We start from the raw sequence: 15,635 nt of genomic DNA on the forward strand, positions 1-15,635 counted from the left end.
CTTTCTTCAGACGCTTGCCTACGCTCCACTTTTAATTGGCCTCTTCTGTAGCAGTGAAACTAAATTACTTTGTTCCGGGATTAAAAGCCTTAGAGTGCTCAAGGAAGCCAAGGGTCCTGACCTTGCCTTGGCGGGTTCGCCTCTCCAACTACAACCTTCTCGTTCCTGCGATTTCCCCGACTACATATTCCGATATTGCACTTATCGTTTTCCATTTTCCCATGTCCAGTAATGTGCTAAATGCGAGGTTACTGTCGCTGAGGTATGCATTAGAGGTCTAACATTATCAAGTTCATTCAATTTCATTGCATGTGCACATTAAAATATCTTCTATTTTCTTGTGCACTCAATGCCATTTTGTTACGGCTATCTATGTGATATGCCCTTTATGCATTTCATCCTGTGGAAGGTCGCGTGTCTTTCAAGAAAAAGCTGCAGGATGTTCGTGGTCACACCCGTGGACAAAACAGAGAGTGTTTCCAACAACAGGGGGACCGAAACCAAAAGCACCTGTCCTACTGAAGGACAAGTGGGGAACCAACTGCTGAAAGAACTGGACTATAGTCATGATATATTTTTGAGGTACTGGAAATAAAATAGGAGAGTAAAGACATAGGATTGGGCAGACACATGGTCAATAAAAACTAACTATAACTAAACTAAATATACAGCAAACTGAGTTTATATGTTAACAAAGAGCATTTTTATATGTTTTCAGTTTCACAGCCACAGGCCTCTGCAAAAATCACCCCAAAAAAATGTAACAAAATGAATCACAACGTGAATTTTTGTCTCATAAGTGAGCTTCATCTTGAGGCACACGACGGCGTCATGGATCTGTTTTATTTTGAGTCATTGTAGACCAGCTCAATGGTGAATATCTCCCTCTTAATTCATGAAACAATGGAAACTCTGTGTTGACCACATGAGAGACAATCACCACTCTCAAATGTATTAATACATTTCAATGTGGTTTAACTGTGTAGTTACTATAAAACATGACACATCTTAGCATCTCTAGTATGTACACATACCTGAGAATGAAGTGCTTCTGCATTCTAATATGAATGGACAAGAAAAGTATTAAAAAAAATAATGACAGGAGTGTCAGAAGTAAACTAAAATACCTTACATGAACACGCTTTTATTGGACAGTTCACCACTTCTTCACCAGTAAGTGTTAGCTTGCAACTGCTGGTAACGGCATTTAAGTCTGTCTAGCAACTGCCTACGCGAGGAAGACAACTGTCCACAAGGAAGCCATTGAATTCAGGCTCGACATCAACATGTCGCAGAGAAGACATCTCCGGGCCAAAAGCCAGAGCCAACACACTGTTGCATCCTTTCACAGCTGTCGTGTCATTCTGACTGCAACGTGTGGGACCCACGCACTGCGACACGCTTTGAAAATAAAAGCGAAATAAGTAAATAACTCATTGAGGGATATAGGTCGGATTAGTCGGGCACTTATACCATGATATGAATGAATTTTCCGAAATTGAAAGTTTTCTGGCTGGACGTCACAGAGCCACATTCGATTATCTACGTCGACATCAATGTTGTCCGCGGCGATCTCATCTCTGAATATCGTATCAAATTACCACTTAAAATCTGCATCTACAATAGCTACTTTTTCATTGGAAAATATATTAATTAACACTCGAATATCTAAGTCGGTGTGAAACAATAGAATATTTGCCAGCAAATGTTTAGACTTTTATTAGACTTGTATTTCTTCTGCGTTTAGCAAATGTGATGTAGTAATATCACAAAATCTGGTTAAATCGACGCTTAAACATTCAAATTAATGGTGGGTGAATAAGGAATGTAAGCAGCATGAGATTCATCTATTCACGATTTTATTAAGATGAAATACTTCAGTCATCTTTATCATTGCTCTGAAACTAATTCGATGCTGTTCTTTTAATACAGTGCTTTGGACGCAAAATGGGCTCACATGTAAACAAGGTCATGCCAAAAGAGGTGTCTCAAAAATTCACCTTCAACACGCTACAATCTTCTAAACATGATAAATATGACATATGCCTTTGAACAACGTATATACCAACGGTACCAGCAAACTGGCAATGGCTTGCTGCAATATGTTTTTGTGACAGATAACATCTTAAAATAATAATAATTGCCAGTATGCTGATTAGCGCTATCTTGCAGTGAGGTCGCTGCCTGAGCACAACTGTCAGTCATCTCCAGCTCCAGTCGTTCTGACCAGCATCTCTTCGCTGATACCAAAACCCACCAGTTCCAAGTGATAACAATCGATGCGCAGCCTAATCGCCCGGCTTTACTTTAATCCCCCGGACAGATCCACGTCATTATCATATACCGTACTCCTCAAGGTGCCAGACCCGGGAGGATGACAAAACCAGTCCTGTACAGAAGCAGCTCTCACTCTAGACTCTGAACTACTACTCTGGTGAAATGACTTAAAAGTTAATACTTAAAGAAACTGAAACAGTTTACAAGAAGATGTCAGAGGTTTCTCAGGACATTATTATCTGTACAAAGCTACAACGTGCTGTGGACACACAAAAATATATATTAATAGTTGGTAATAAAATAGCCGCCATTGTGTGTTCTCAAACTAACTCTAACTTCTTTTGTATTAATGACCCAAGTGGCCAAAGTGCATTTCGCTGCCAATTAAAAACAAATACAGGTCTATCAATTGTCTGGCAGAGGTGATGGCCATGTGAAAACAAAGAACACTACCTCCCAGGACTGACCAACTGATCCATGCCATTGATCCATCTGTCTGTTCTGTCAGCACTTGTGAGCCAAGCTGATGTTCTGGTGAACTCACTGCATCCACCCCCAAATGCAGCATGCGCACTTTGCTCTAGAGGGAGACAGAGTGAAGAGACGGAGAACACAACGTTTTAACAACGTCCATATTCCAACATTTAAGAGACGATTGGCAACAGATGCCATTGAGTGATACGAGTCTAGACTTTCTCAGGACAAACAATGGCAAAAATCAATGCATGCAGTGTGATGCATCTCTATTCAACATGATGCGATAAAAGGGGCAATTTGATGTTTCCCAAGACTCAATTCATGAAGTTGAATGAGTTCTATTGGAGACCGTCTTTATGTTCTTTGTTCATTCACTGGGCATAAAACATGGCATTTATTCCCTTTGGTCTGAAAAAAAAAATAGTGTTTTTTTAAAAAAACATCTCACAATGAAAGTGAGAATTGTGTAAAACGTCATGTGAAGTGGAATGTGTGTGATGGGGAGGGTGTATTTACTTACATACCTGTCACATGACATACACACTTTTTCAACATCTGTTTCACAAATGCTGAAGACTGAACCTTAAAGTGGCAAGTAGACGGAAATGATCTAAAAATGCTGATGTCAATAATAATCGTGTACATTTCCAAACGTCTGATCCACTTTTCAATGTGTGTCTGGTGGTCAGAGATTCACAATCTCCAGTGGAAGAGTTGCACTTGCTCTATTTTGAGTCTCTAGCAGATGACTGAGCTTCTCACTTTAAGCTTCATTGTCGCGTTTGTGGGGGAAAGTGGGATGGAGGAGTAGATTATGGTAAAACTGGGACAAACATCGGTAATTCATGCTGATGAAAACCCCACATCTATTTCAGTCCGGTTCACTCGATCTGCACTTGCATTCAGTTCCATCCAGCACAAATTTATAGCATTTTTTTCCCTATTTTTTCTCTCATCTCAAAGCATCCATCTGAGATGAGATGAAAAAGTAATATTAGCAATAAAGCTTGATTTACATCCCCTCTGCCTTTTTTATTTGATCATTTAGCTGGGATCATATAACTGTATATCAGACACAAATGAAATCAGGTCCCGTGCACATTAAGGCCATGTCGTTCTATAGCGCGCAGCAGCCCGTCCAAGCCAAGCAGCCAACTCCACCGCAAGCCAAGGGCAAAGTCCCGTTCATTTTCAGGCCCATTTCCTCCTATGATTAGGCGATCAATCAATCCCAGCATTCAATCTCATCAGGCAGACGGGATTATCTGCCCATCTTCCCCTCTCCCTCTTTTCAACTCACTCCCTCCCGCAGACACAGCAGCACATTAACATCAGATCAAGTGTCATCCAACACAGGCAGTCTACCACATCCTCTGACCACAGAGAGACAGCTTCTCATCCAAGTCGACCGTCAGCAGTCCACCGCCGCCGACCCAAACTCCAGCGCTCGGCTGGGCATTTGTGACAAGGGATCTTTGTTGGACACTTATGTCAGTTGATAAGATCATTAACAATGCTACGCGAATGAAGCACGACATGGTGTGTTCGGTTTTACAGCGTTTAAGAGTCATCAATTAGACATATGTGTTTGGGCTGTGTGAGCTCCCACAGGAGGAAGTTGGACACTCGCCGCGCAGGAGGATCCAGGTTGGCTCCACACTCAGGCCTACGTTTGGCTGCACTCAAAGCGCTGTGAGGTTGTAGCACTAGCTTTGGTGCTCCCTCACATGGGCTGGGGCGACACACTGGCGCCTCTCAGCCAGAAGGCTCCAGGTTCTCATTCAAAATTTCTTGGTGGAGTTTGCATGTTCTCCCAGTGCTAGCGTGCGTTATCTCCTGGCACTCCGGTTTCCTCCCACTGCCCAATGGCATGCTTGGTAGGTTAAGTGGACACTGTAAAATTGCCCCTAGGTGCGTGTGGCCTGTGATGGACTGGTGACCTGTCCAGGGTGTATTCCTGCCTCTCGCCCAATGACCACTGGGATAGGCTCCAGCACTCCCCGCAACCCTGACCAGGACAAAGCCCTGGTTCACTGAAGATGTACGTAACCTAAAATGGGCTGTATTAGTGATGGGCGATAACTTATCGTACACGATATACCGCCAAACACAATCTCCACGATGACAATTCTGCATCTCATGATAACTTTGATAAACACGCGGCTCACTCGCTGCATTGGACCTGCACACGTGTGAACATGATGACAGCGCGCCGCGCTCTCCAGCTCCGCGGCGTTTGACAGTTGTGGAGAGTGTGGTGGACTTTTAATACAGGGATCCTTTGATACTGACACTGGTCGACTCTGGGTCGGTGTTTATTTTATTAGATGGAATGGTCGTCTGCCTTGGTTCACATCAACACATGCAGGTCTCCCGCTGCACTGGCGCCTCACTGAAACACTGTGGTGAAAATAGTTGGATATTGGACGGATATCTGTGACGGCGGCGTCCTCTTCCGCGTCCCCATTAGGGTTCACTGATCGTGGACACACTCTCACAGGCAGCGATAATGCTACGACCCGGCATCAGCTCGGGACCACCAACAAATTCTAAAGCTGTCTAAAGTATTAGTGCAATCTTCAATAAGGCAATGAAAATATGACTATTTTAGGAGAGTGAATTGTGAAAAGGTCTTTCATCACACAAGAAAAAGGACTGACAGCTAGTTTAACGATTTCGAGAATGGAATATGACTAGATGATCATTAATTCACATTATTTTTAAGATTATTTTATATACAAACATAAAGAAATCATGATGTTGGAGACAAACTCCACTAATAAGTTTCATCATAAAAATTTCAAGAGAGACTGTAGTGTCCAACACATGGAGAAGAATGAAAATGTATTTACTGTGATAATTATCGTTATCGCCAAAATTACAACATTTATCGCGATAACTTTTTTGGTCCATATCACCCATCCCAAGGCTGTATACATGTTTTCCAGATTCTTAGATAAAAGCCAGTTTCATCCATCTGGCAGCGAGCATCATGAAGGAAACTGTAATGATTAAAAAAAAAGCCCTTTATTATTGGCGACAACAACTCTCAAGATAAAGCAGTCCTGCAGTGCAAACCGTGCTGTTCTACTTCTGGACCCGCTGGGTCACAAGGTAAAACAGGTTGTTTTAAACGTCTAACTTTGCATCACCATTAACAATAGATGATGCAAAAGAAAGAAATTAATAAGTCATCGACAAAGTGACTGAGAAGGCAATGAATGAAGCCCATTTATTGCTGTCAGTAATTTTAATATTTATAGTTCATCTAGATTGCTGTTTTTGATAAAAAGGACGGCTTTTTTTTCAGGGCTAAAAATATTTAATGAATGATGCGCAATGGCAAAAAGCTTTTTGATGTAGAAATGCTAATTCGTGAAACAACACTGATGAAACTGTCATGCTTTTAAGACACACTGCCTTTTAGTAACCATGTTCTTGGCTTAATAAAAATTTCACGTCTGAGAGGCAACATGTCTAGCGATCATTACACCACCACGCAGTTTGAAAGCAATCATCTGGAAGCTAAATCAGAAACGCTAACGCGACAGCGTCAAATTTCATTAGAAGGCCTTGCATGATAAACACTCACTGCCATCTTTCCTTTCAATATTAGCTTTTTTTTCCCGCAGATGAGCTTTAGTCTTCATAGTTCTTGCTAAGTACCAGTTTTGACCTCCTCTGAGAGCCTTTACATGAGGACATCTAGTGCTTTTATTTATTGTTTTCCTCAATTATTCCTTGTCAAAGGAAAGACTCACAACTTAAAGTATAGTTTTAATTGCAGAATCTTATTCTAAACGTAGCACCTAACAGTAGCTTGACACACACACCATCTTTTCTTAGGTCATACGCACCAAAGCTTGATGAATGCTACAACAAACTTGTAAAATGATTGTGGCTTCCTGTCACTCAGAGTGCAGAGTCCTGTTGTCAGACTCTCGGCAAGTCGCAGCCTCAATACGCCTTGGTCTTGTTTCAGAGTCGCATGCATTTATGCTTGCTCCTCTCTGTCAAGCAGGATTTGGGAGTTTTAGGCAAAGCCATTTGAACCCCACAAGTCTAACTGTAGCCAATAAAGACCTACATGAAATACTGCTGTCTGAGTGCATGTGATCGAGCATGTGGTTCCTTGAGTTCTGCTGCCTGTTGTGACAAGTTGGACGGTTGAATCACTGGAATATTACTTTTTTTAAGCACACAAACCACATATAATGTCCTTCTTTTAAGTCAAAGTAGCGTGCGTCCAGGAAAATCTGGTGCACTGGTGAGTTCCTGGTGTCTATTTGAATGAGCGATTTACATTTATTTAATATTCAAAACGCAACACGATTTAAGCAGAATAACACTGAAGAAATATCCATTTAACGCTTTTTCATAACCCCCAGTTTTTTTGTCATGCTGTTTGGTCAAGGTGGCTCTTTGTTGCTTCCAGCATTGACCTCGGTTCCTTGGCTCCTTTTTAAAACTCCGCAGTCATTTGAAAAGTCAATTAGTTTAGTTTTTATGAAGAACTTTTTCTAGGTTACACAGAGAGCAGTAGTAAAATAGCCAATATATGCTTTTAGTACATGTCATTCGGTCAACCGTCATCCACTGTATTTCCGGATCAGTCAGAACTCTCCTGCCACCCAGATTGCTGGTACATGCCTTCTCACATGAACATATCAGTCCATCCTAGCTTGCTTACAACAGCTCCCAAAATGATCCTTTTTTAAATCCCTGCCCAGCCCCTCCACCCTATATCCCCATCACTGTCCCTGAAATCAGAGTTCCCTGAAGCAGTCTGAACCTCCGGGGACACCAGGCCTTTTCTGTGGCGGCTCCAACACCATGGAATCATCCACCACCTTCTAAACCCATTCCTTGAGTCTGGTGTTTAGCATGTGACTCACCTCAGTTTCAGTCTGTTATCTACATGGATATTGTTGCTTTTACTTGGTTCAACACTTTTTTGTGTGAAACTGTGGATTGGAGTGGACCTTTAAGAGGCGATTCATTCCTGAGTCACAATTCTGTACAACCCTAACTAGACTGGTGGAGACTTTTTAAATAAAACCAAGCACAATGTTTATCTGATTTAGGAATGCTGAGGGAAATCTGATGTGGTAGATATTCATGACATTTCAATCAGCTTATGACTAATGTCGGGAGTCAGCAAACACTCTGTACAATATAAATACTGATTCAAGGTTCGCAGATTGTTTCTTGTGTTTTCGAGCTGCATTTGTTCCTTCTTAAATAAAGCCTGTATTAAATTTATACTTTTTATTACCTGTCATGTTCTGCAGAAGAAGCCCAATTTTTTTTTTTTAGAGTTCTCTATATTGTTCACAAGATGAAACATCAACCAAACAAACACTGAAGTGTCAAACTTCTGAGTAACTGAGTTACTTAAAAATAAAGCCTAAAAAAGCCTTAAAAATAAGCCTGTGAAAATGAGTTGTGTTTTTACTGTTTTGTTGTCTGAGTGGGTTTCACTATTTCAACAGGACTGAGGGCAATGATGGACCACACCAAACATCTCAGCTCCCCTCAAATGATGGGTTGTAGTGTAACGTCACGTGGCCGCATGCGTTGAAATGCAACGTCTTCTTACCAAGATAGACACAGTTTTGTTTGTATGAACCAACTAGCTTCATTGAGCTACTTGCTTTAGGGATTGACCTTTTGGACCAGCTAAAATGGAATCATGAATACGGCTCATCTCCTATTTTTGTAGTCCTTCTTGCTCTTTCAAGCTAAAACCAAAGATTTAAGAAAATATTAGTTGGTAAACACAAACGTTTACATTTTTATGCTTATGTGACGCCACCCTAAGAATACTGAAGGGCCCCTTTAAGACATCCGTCCAGACTCGTGTTTTGACTTGATGGTAAGCAGTAGTGATGGGTGAAATGAAATTCCGAGTTTAGTCAGAAGATTTTTTTTTGACAATGAGTGCAGTCCTTGGGGCAGGTGTGAATTATCTGGCCAATTAAAATGGCCATGCGAGGCTTCTAATGTGACCATGACTTGGCAACATCTTTGTTACTAACTAAGATTATTAAAAAGATGTCCTTTGGCAGCTCATTATAGCATCGGCTCGGGCCATTCCTCCCTTCAGTCTTTAATTAAATTTGAATGATTACAAAAGTACAAAACAGTCAACAGCCTCACTGCTGCCAGCTATGGCGGATTCATGCCAACAGGCACACCGTAATTCCCCCTTTCCCCCCCCCTGCTCTCCCACAGCCCTGGCATGCTTGTTGCTTCTCTCTACGTTGACGTTCATCACCATCCATAATTCTCCCAATGTTGCGTGCGGCGTCTGGTTCCTTTGCAACGGCGCAGTCTATTGGGTTCTATTTTAATTCTGACGTTTATGGCGGGGTGGGCTTTACGGAATGGAGAACAGTTGGGAGAACGAATGGATTAATAAATATTTAGTATCCTTGCTTTCATGCCCAGATGTCCATTGTGCACAATTATCTTGATTTATCCGAAAGTCTTAACTTTGACTTTAATTAGAGCAGAAACGGCACCGACTCAATAATGAAAGACACGTCAAAATGCCCACAGAGATTCTTCTTTTCAAGTAATTGCTTTTCTTATTAATAGCAAGGGGGGAAGATTGCGTCCTCACAAGAGAAATTGAAGGCCTAGTTTTGGGGATTTACAAAGCAAAATAACAACACAGTTTTAGCAGGGAAGCTGCGTCAGCCAGATGCCGCCAAACAATGAGTCTAGAAAACATCCTGGGAAGTTGATTCCCCAAAAATGAATAAGTAGAAACCAGTATTAGAGGACAACCTGTTTTAAGGCAGAGTTACCAGACGCACCTCTGCTTGGCTCCTAAGACAAAACGTATCCCAACATTTGTTACTTTAACCCTCTTTCCTTTGGTTTTCCGAGGTGCTAGCTGATCAAACCTTAAGTCGTGTTCACTCAGACCATATAGAGGGTCTTCACGGTGCGTCATCAGAACCAGAAGCCGCCATGTTGGAGATACTCACTGCTCAGCGCAGAGCGGTACCGAAGTCGATCCTGCAGTGTTTCCTTGAAAAATTGTGAATTACGGTCGTGTTTTGGGTTGTACGAATCGTTCCGAAAACATTTGGAATTTTATCGACTTCCGAAAGTTATGACAAATCAAGGAGAACAATGCCAGAAGTTGTCGGAAGAAAGGAGGCGCTTGTGGTTAGCGAAGCTGAACCAGGACCTTTGTGGCAAAACTGTGGATAACATCTGAATATTTTGCTCATTAAAAAAAGAAAACGTATAGCCTAAATGACTGCTAATTTGCATTGTATTGCCATGGAAGAGAGTACACATAACTTTTATCAGAACATGTTTATTGATGCCAACCCACACAGTTTTCAGAACGTTCCCTTAAAAAGCTATTTCTCTCTCTCTCACACACACACACACACACACACACACACTCATCAAAATGTTTAAATACGTCACATTCTCATATAAGGTGCAAATATGGTCGATGACTTGGTGTAACAGTTTCCTGACCCATCCGGACACCATCTGGTTATACGCCTCCGAACTCCGGTGACATTTTAGATCCTCAGCGGTGGATGGAATAGGTGAAAAAACAGGGAATTGACGATATCAGGATACGTCACCGACGGCAGACTGTCCGGATCGTCGTTCACCCACGACGACGGAGCCAACACGTACGAGTCTGCACCACCAATAAAGCTCAACTTTTCCAAGTGTCGCGCATTTTCGTGTTCAATAAGTCCTTCTCTGTATGTCCTGTCACTTCCCACTCGTTTCCATGAGCCTTTCTGTGTTTTTTTTTTGCATTTTTTCCATCGCTCTCCATTCACAGTCTATGGGGATGTTGACAAAGAGTATCCCCAACATGGCGGCTTCCGGGTTGGATGACAGGGTGATGACGTGCCGTGAAAACCCTGTATAAGCAGCAAAAATGTTGTGTTTCCTCAAAGAAAAATTGAAGCTCTGATCCACTGATTGTCAATGTAAGTAAAAAGTGATTGAGCAGCTGGTGGAAACATACTGCTGATGCAAGAGGACATGCACTGCAGATGCAGATACCTGAGCTGACTCCATTGAAACAGCTATTCGCCAACAACCGATGTGGAAGGAAGATTCTCAGTCTTAACACTGGGAGCAAAAGTCCATTGTTGGTGTTGTCATGACCTAGGACAGATGCAGCTGGTGGACACCAGGGGTAATGTCTGTTCCAAAGGGAACAGCTAGCCTCAGGTAGTTCAGGTACCTGCGTCATTCCTATAGTTAAAATCTAATGGGGAGGACGGAGGTGTCTCATCTTCTTCTTCTCAAGGATACTACAGAGCCAATTCAAAACTTGTCGATTGTAAAAGGAACTCAAAAAACCTAACAACCAGATAGGGTAAAAATGAGACAAGAATTTGGATAAAATGGTGTACATAACATTTCCAGTGAAAGAACTGCATATTACTCTCAGAATGAACATGTTTGTATGTGACAATGTGTATCAGGCACGTGTACTGCCCTCGATCCAGTCTCTGTTTAATGTGTTCTTTGATGCTGTTGTGATGGTGTCTGATGAATAAAATACAGTCATCCCACTGCACGTGTGATATCTCATTGCCTCTGTCGTCACGACTGTGGAGACGTCAATTTGTGGCATAACGTACTCAAGTCTTTAACTAATTCTCCTTGCTGAAAAGTGCATGCAAGTCCTGGCCACTTGTGCTTCCATCACCCTCTGAAGACTTATTGCTTGTGCTTCAGATGAGCTGGAAACATCTTCATTTAAAATGGAGAACTACAACCGTATCTTGATTGACAAATGCATTCAAATTTTTGGTTACATTAGAAAATGCAATTTTAAGACAGCATTCATCCCATCCAACGACCGGAGGCGCATGCCCTGGTTTCATGCGCTAACCTCTCAGCTGACATCAGAGAATAATGTTGAATAAAAAACTAAACACTCTCATCAAAGTCAAGGTCAGCGCCTGGATGTGTGAGGAAAATAAAATTACCTCAGAGAGCCGAACAGCACATGTAAATGAGCAGCCGCGTCCAGAGCGAAACTCACTTCCTGCGCACCAGAAATAAAGCTTGTAATGCTGGGTAGATGTGGTTAAAACACGGGCGGATTATCAATCTGCTTTAAATTTCAAAGTAATTAGAATTCCTGATTTCCTTGCGAGGCTGTTCGGCAAAGTGGTGGCGGCAGGGTTTGAGGGTGACAGGTTAATTGAGGAATAATACCCTTCAGAATGATGGATTTTGGTGACTTGAGATGTCAGATTCCATTATAGGAAATTTAAATTTGCAATTAAAATGGGAGGTTGGGCGCTGAATTCTTTCATTTTAATCCCCCCCTGCCTCCTCCACTGTTATTATTAATGTTGGCCATTAAATGTCCAGGCCCTGTGTTCTCTGCTCTGGCAGTCTGGGACCAGCCCGCGACGCAGGTCCAAATGAGGAGTCATTCATGATCTCATACATACAGTAAATCAAACAGCTTCTGCAGAATATGGACGCTGGGCTCGCAGGACATTGAGTCTAATTAAAGCATAAAGCCTGTCAGGACAAAAAATAAAAGAATAGAACAAAAGAGCTGAGCAATACATTACTTGTTGAAGTGTTGAAGTGTCAACAATAAGATGAATTAATTCCTGTCCACTATGATTGATTAAAATGAGATGGAAAAAAAACATTTCAGAAAAACGTTTCCTTTGGCAGACTAAAGGCGAATGTACTGGTCTGGCTGCACGCGGAATTTATAGTTGTTGACCTCCCATATGCTCCTTTTCTTCCCTCAGTCCAGGCTCAAATATGAGAGTCATGTAGACCCCCTTTAGGTCACATGTTGAGACTCACTGGACCCTTTTCATTTTTAAATTGTTGAACTACATCTAGATTTCCTGAGGCGTTTGACTGGCATGATCATGGACATTGGGTGAAAACATGCAATGCTATTCAGCAGAACTTTCCTTCCACTCTTGCTGTCACTCTTTTGTCACAGATCACCCCAGACAACCCTCTCAGACCCTTCCACTATACCCATGTGCTAGATTTACTGTATATTAAGCACGTGCTCAGAAGACGTCATGACCAACACTTCTCACTCCAAATACAGTGGTACCTTGGTTCTCGACCACAATCCGTTCCAGACGGCCGTTCGAGAAGCGATTTGTTCAAAATCTGAATCGATTTTTCCCATTACAATCAATGGAAAAAGAAAGAATGCGTTCCAAGCCTTAAAATAGGCTTTTTTAGGAGTGAATGCAGAGTGTCTGCTGCAGGTGACTGTTCCTCTATGTGTGTGGCCGCTGCATGTGGGAGGGGTTGCCGAGTGAGTGACGTCTCTCCAGAAGTGAAGAGGTGCTCGGTGCGTGTCCAGGTCTGAATGTGCGCTTCTGTGCAGTTTGGCTGTGACAAAGTCATAAACCAAGTCACGCTCTGTCCCAGACTGGCCTCATCCCTGTCCCAGCTCCAGCCCACAACAGGACATCAAACCCTGGAGTCAAGTCCTAGAGTGAGCACCTCCCCTGTGACTCTCTACCACGGTCCAGTGTGGAGACAGGGAAGGTTTTACACCTCAATATGCAGGAAAAAACAGTCAGTAAATGTAGCTAACGGGACACGTCTGCATACAGAGGCTGCGTTATACATAATAACAAAGCGTGTCGTGGGTCAGCTGGTCGGTCCGCGCACGTTATGTTTTTTCTGGCTTTTTTCGTGGGCGTTCGAGTTCGGGATTTTCGTTCGAAATCCAAAGCAAAAAAATCCTGAAATTCTTGTTCGAACTCTGATTTGTTCAAAGTCCGAGACGTTCAAAAACCGAGGCACCACTGTAGTAACAACAAACAAGGTGACTTCAGAGTCACAGTCTGAAGCCAAAGTCAGCCTTCAGCAAACCATTGTGTCACCTTTTCCTCTGACAGAGACAGAGGTTGGCTTGTGGTCAAGCCATGGGCTGGTGCTCTTATCACCCTAAAAATTCTGTATGTCACTTGACCATGCGTTTCATTCAAGTTACCCTACTTGGAGGAGTGAAGCACATGACCACATATAGTGCTATGTACCATGGAAGAGCTGAATCAACACAGTGATGCAAGCTCCCAAGCCACTCCAACACTGCATTTTGGCACGTCACACAAGGGAAATATTCACTCCATTGAAACAGCTATTCGCCAACATCCATTGTGGAAGGAAGATTCTCAGTGCAAACAATGGCCCAGCGTTTTGGCAATGATGGAGTAAACTAGTTTGTAGACATGTTTTCTTTGCGCTGAGCCGAATGCCTGTTTGCCTGTGGAATCATAACCAACAAGTCATTAGTCAGAATAATGAAAGTCTGGCAGGCTTCTTTAAAAGATTGACCACTGGTCCGCGAGCATATCCAAATGACCACAGCAGAGGCAAATATTTGCCTTATTGTCCTTTCCTTGCCCCTCGACTCGGGCCAAACCCACGCACATGGACACACACTTCATCCTCCCCCCTCCCGCTCCCCCCATTACTCGGACAGCTGGAAACAAAATTCATCCGATTCGTTCTGCTGCTTTTCTCTCTCCCAACTGCCCCATTCCCCCTCCGTTCCCCTAACCCCCTCGCTGTCGTAATAGGATCTGCAGGAATCATTCAAAGGCTAGATATAATTTACTGCTTGCTGTGCACAATACCCCCCCGCCCCCCAACTCTCACTCCAATTCTCAATCGCACAAGGTGCCCTGCGGATGAACTAATCATAGTTGAAATATTATTTCTGTTTCTTATTTCACCATTTTATGATCAGCTCTTTTTTTTCGTAACGTTGCAATGGGTTTCTAACCCCTGCTTGGTTACGCTTGTGCTAAAAGCGAGTATAAAAGAGTTGATGGTCAGGAGGAGAGACAGCAGGGTCTGCTGATAAACATTTCCACGTGCAACGTGTCAATATGGATTTCATATTCTCAATTTACATTAAAGATTGGACGCCCAAATGTCCAATTGTACAATGAGAAACATCTTCTCTAAAAAAAAAAAAAAAAAACTTAAAAAAAGATACAAGAACTTTACGTTGAATCTGTGGTAGTGATTGATCTCGCTAAGAAGCTTTGCTTCAACAATTGTCACTATGAATATTTAATCTTTGTAAATTCTCTCAAGAGTTAAATTCTCATGTTTGTTACAAAAAAAATCAGTAAGTCACAATGTGTCTCCTTTATTTACCAAGAAACCATGACAGAACTCTTCAGGACCATTTCAGTGAAAAGAATATATAGTTATGGTCAAGGCTTGAAGATATATATATATATATTTTTTTAGGAGAAATACAAATACAACAACAACCAAAAACGTAATAAACATAATACAAATGGACGACCAACGGTTCATATCTGCAGCTGTGTGAGGGGAACTACAGTTTGAAGCACATCTGTCTTCAATCAGTCATCAAACAATTGGAGTTTAACATGAATATATATTTCCACCGGGGACTCAACAGTTTGGAAAACGGTCCTTTGAGTTTCCGTTTTTTTTTAAAGGGGCCCTATCATGCTTTTCATGTTTTTAACATTATCTACAGGGCTAGCAAGATGAAATGACACACAAACAAATACTGAAGTGTGACGCAAGGGTGAAAGAATGAAGTCCATCAGTTTCACAAACTCCTTCGCAAAACGTTGTGTCTCTACTGAGGATTTTGGGCTGTATGACACAAAGCACTATGAACGGCAGCTAACAATAGCCCTGAAGTGCAAAACTTTTTGGCTGTGAGGAAGAACACATATTTGCCTTCCTAAAGATCCAGCCATGAAGGTTACATGGAATATAACTGTTTTTCCAGATGGCTTTCCAGAGTCTCGAGATTCAAAATCCACTCATGCTCTTTGTGAATCTGAACAAAAAAAAAAAAAAACAATCGAAATCATGCCCCT

Source organism: Synchiropus splendidus, chromosome 5 (genome assembly GCF_027744825.2).
Source record: "Synchiropus splendidus isolate RoL2022-P1 chromosome 5, RoL_Sspl_1.0, whole genome shotgun sequence".
NCBI classification, from domain to species: Eukaryota; Metazoa; Chordata; class Actinopteri; order Syngnathiformes; family Callionymidae; genus Synchiropus; species Synchiropus splendidus.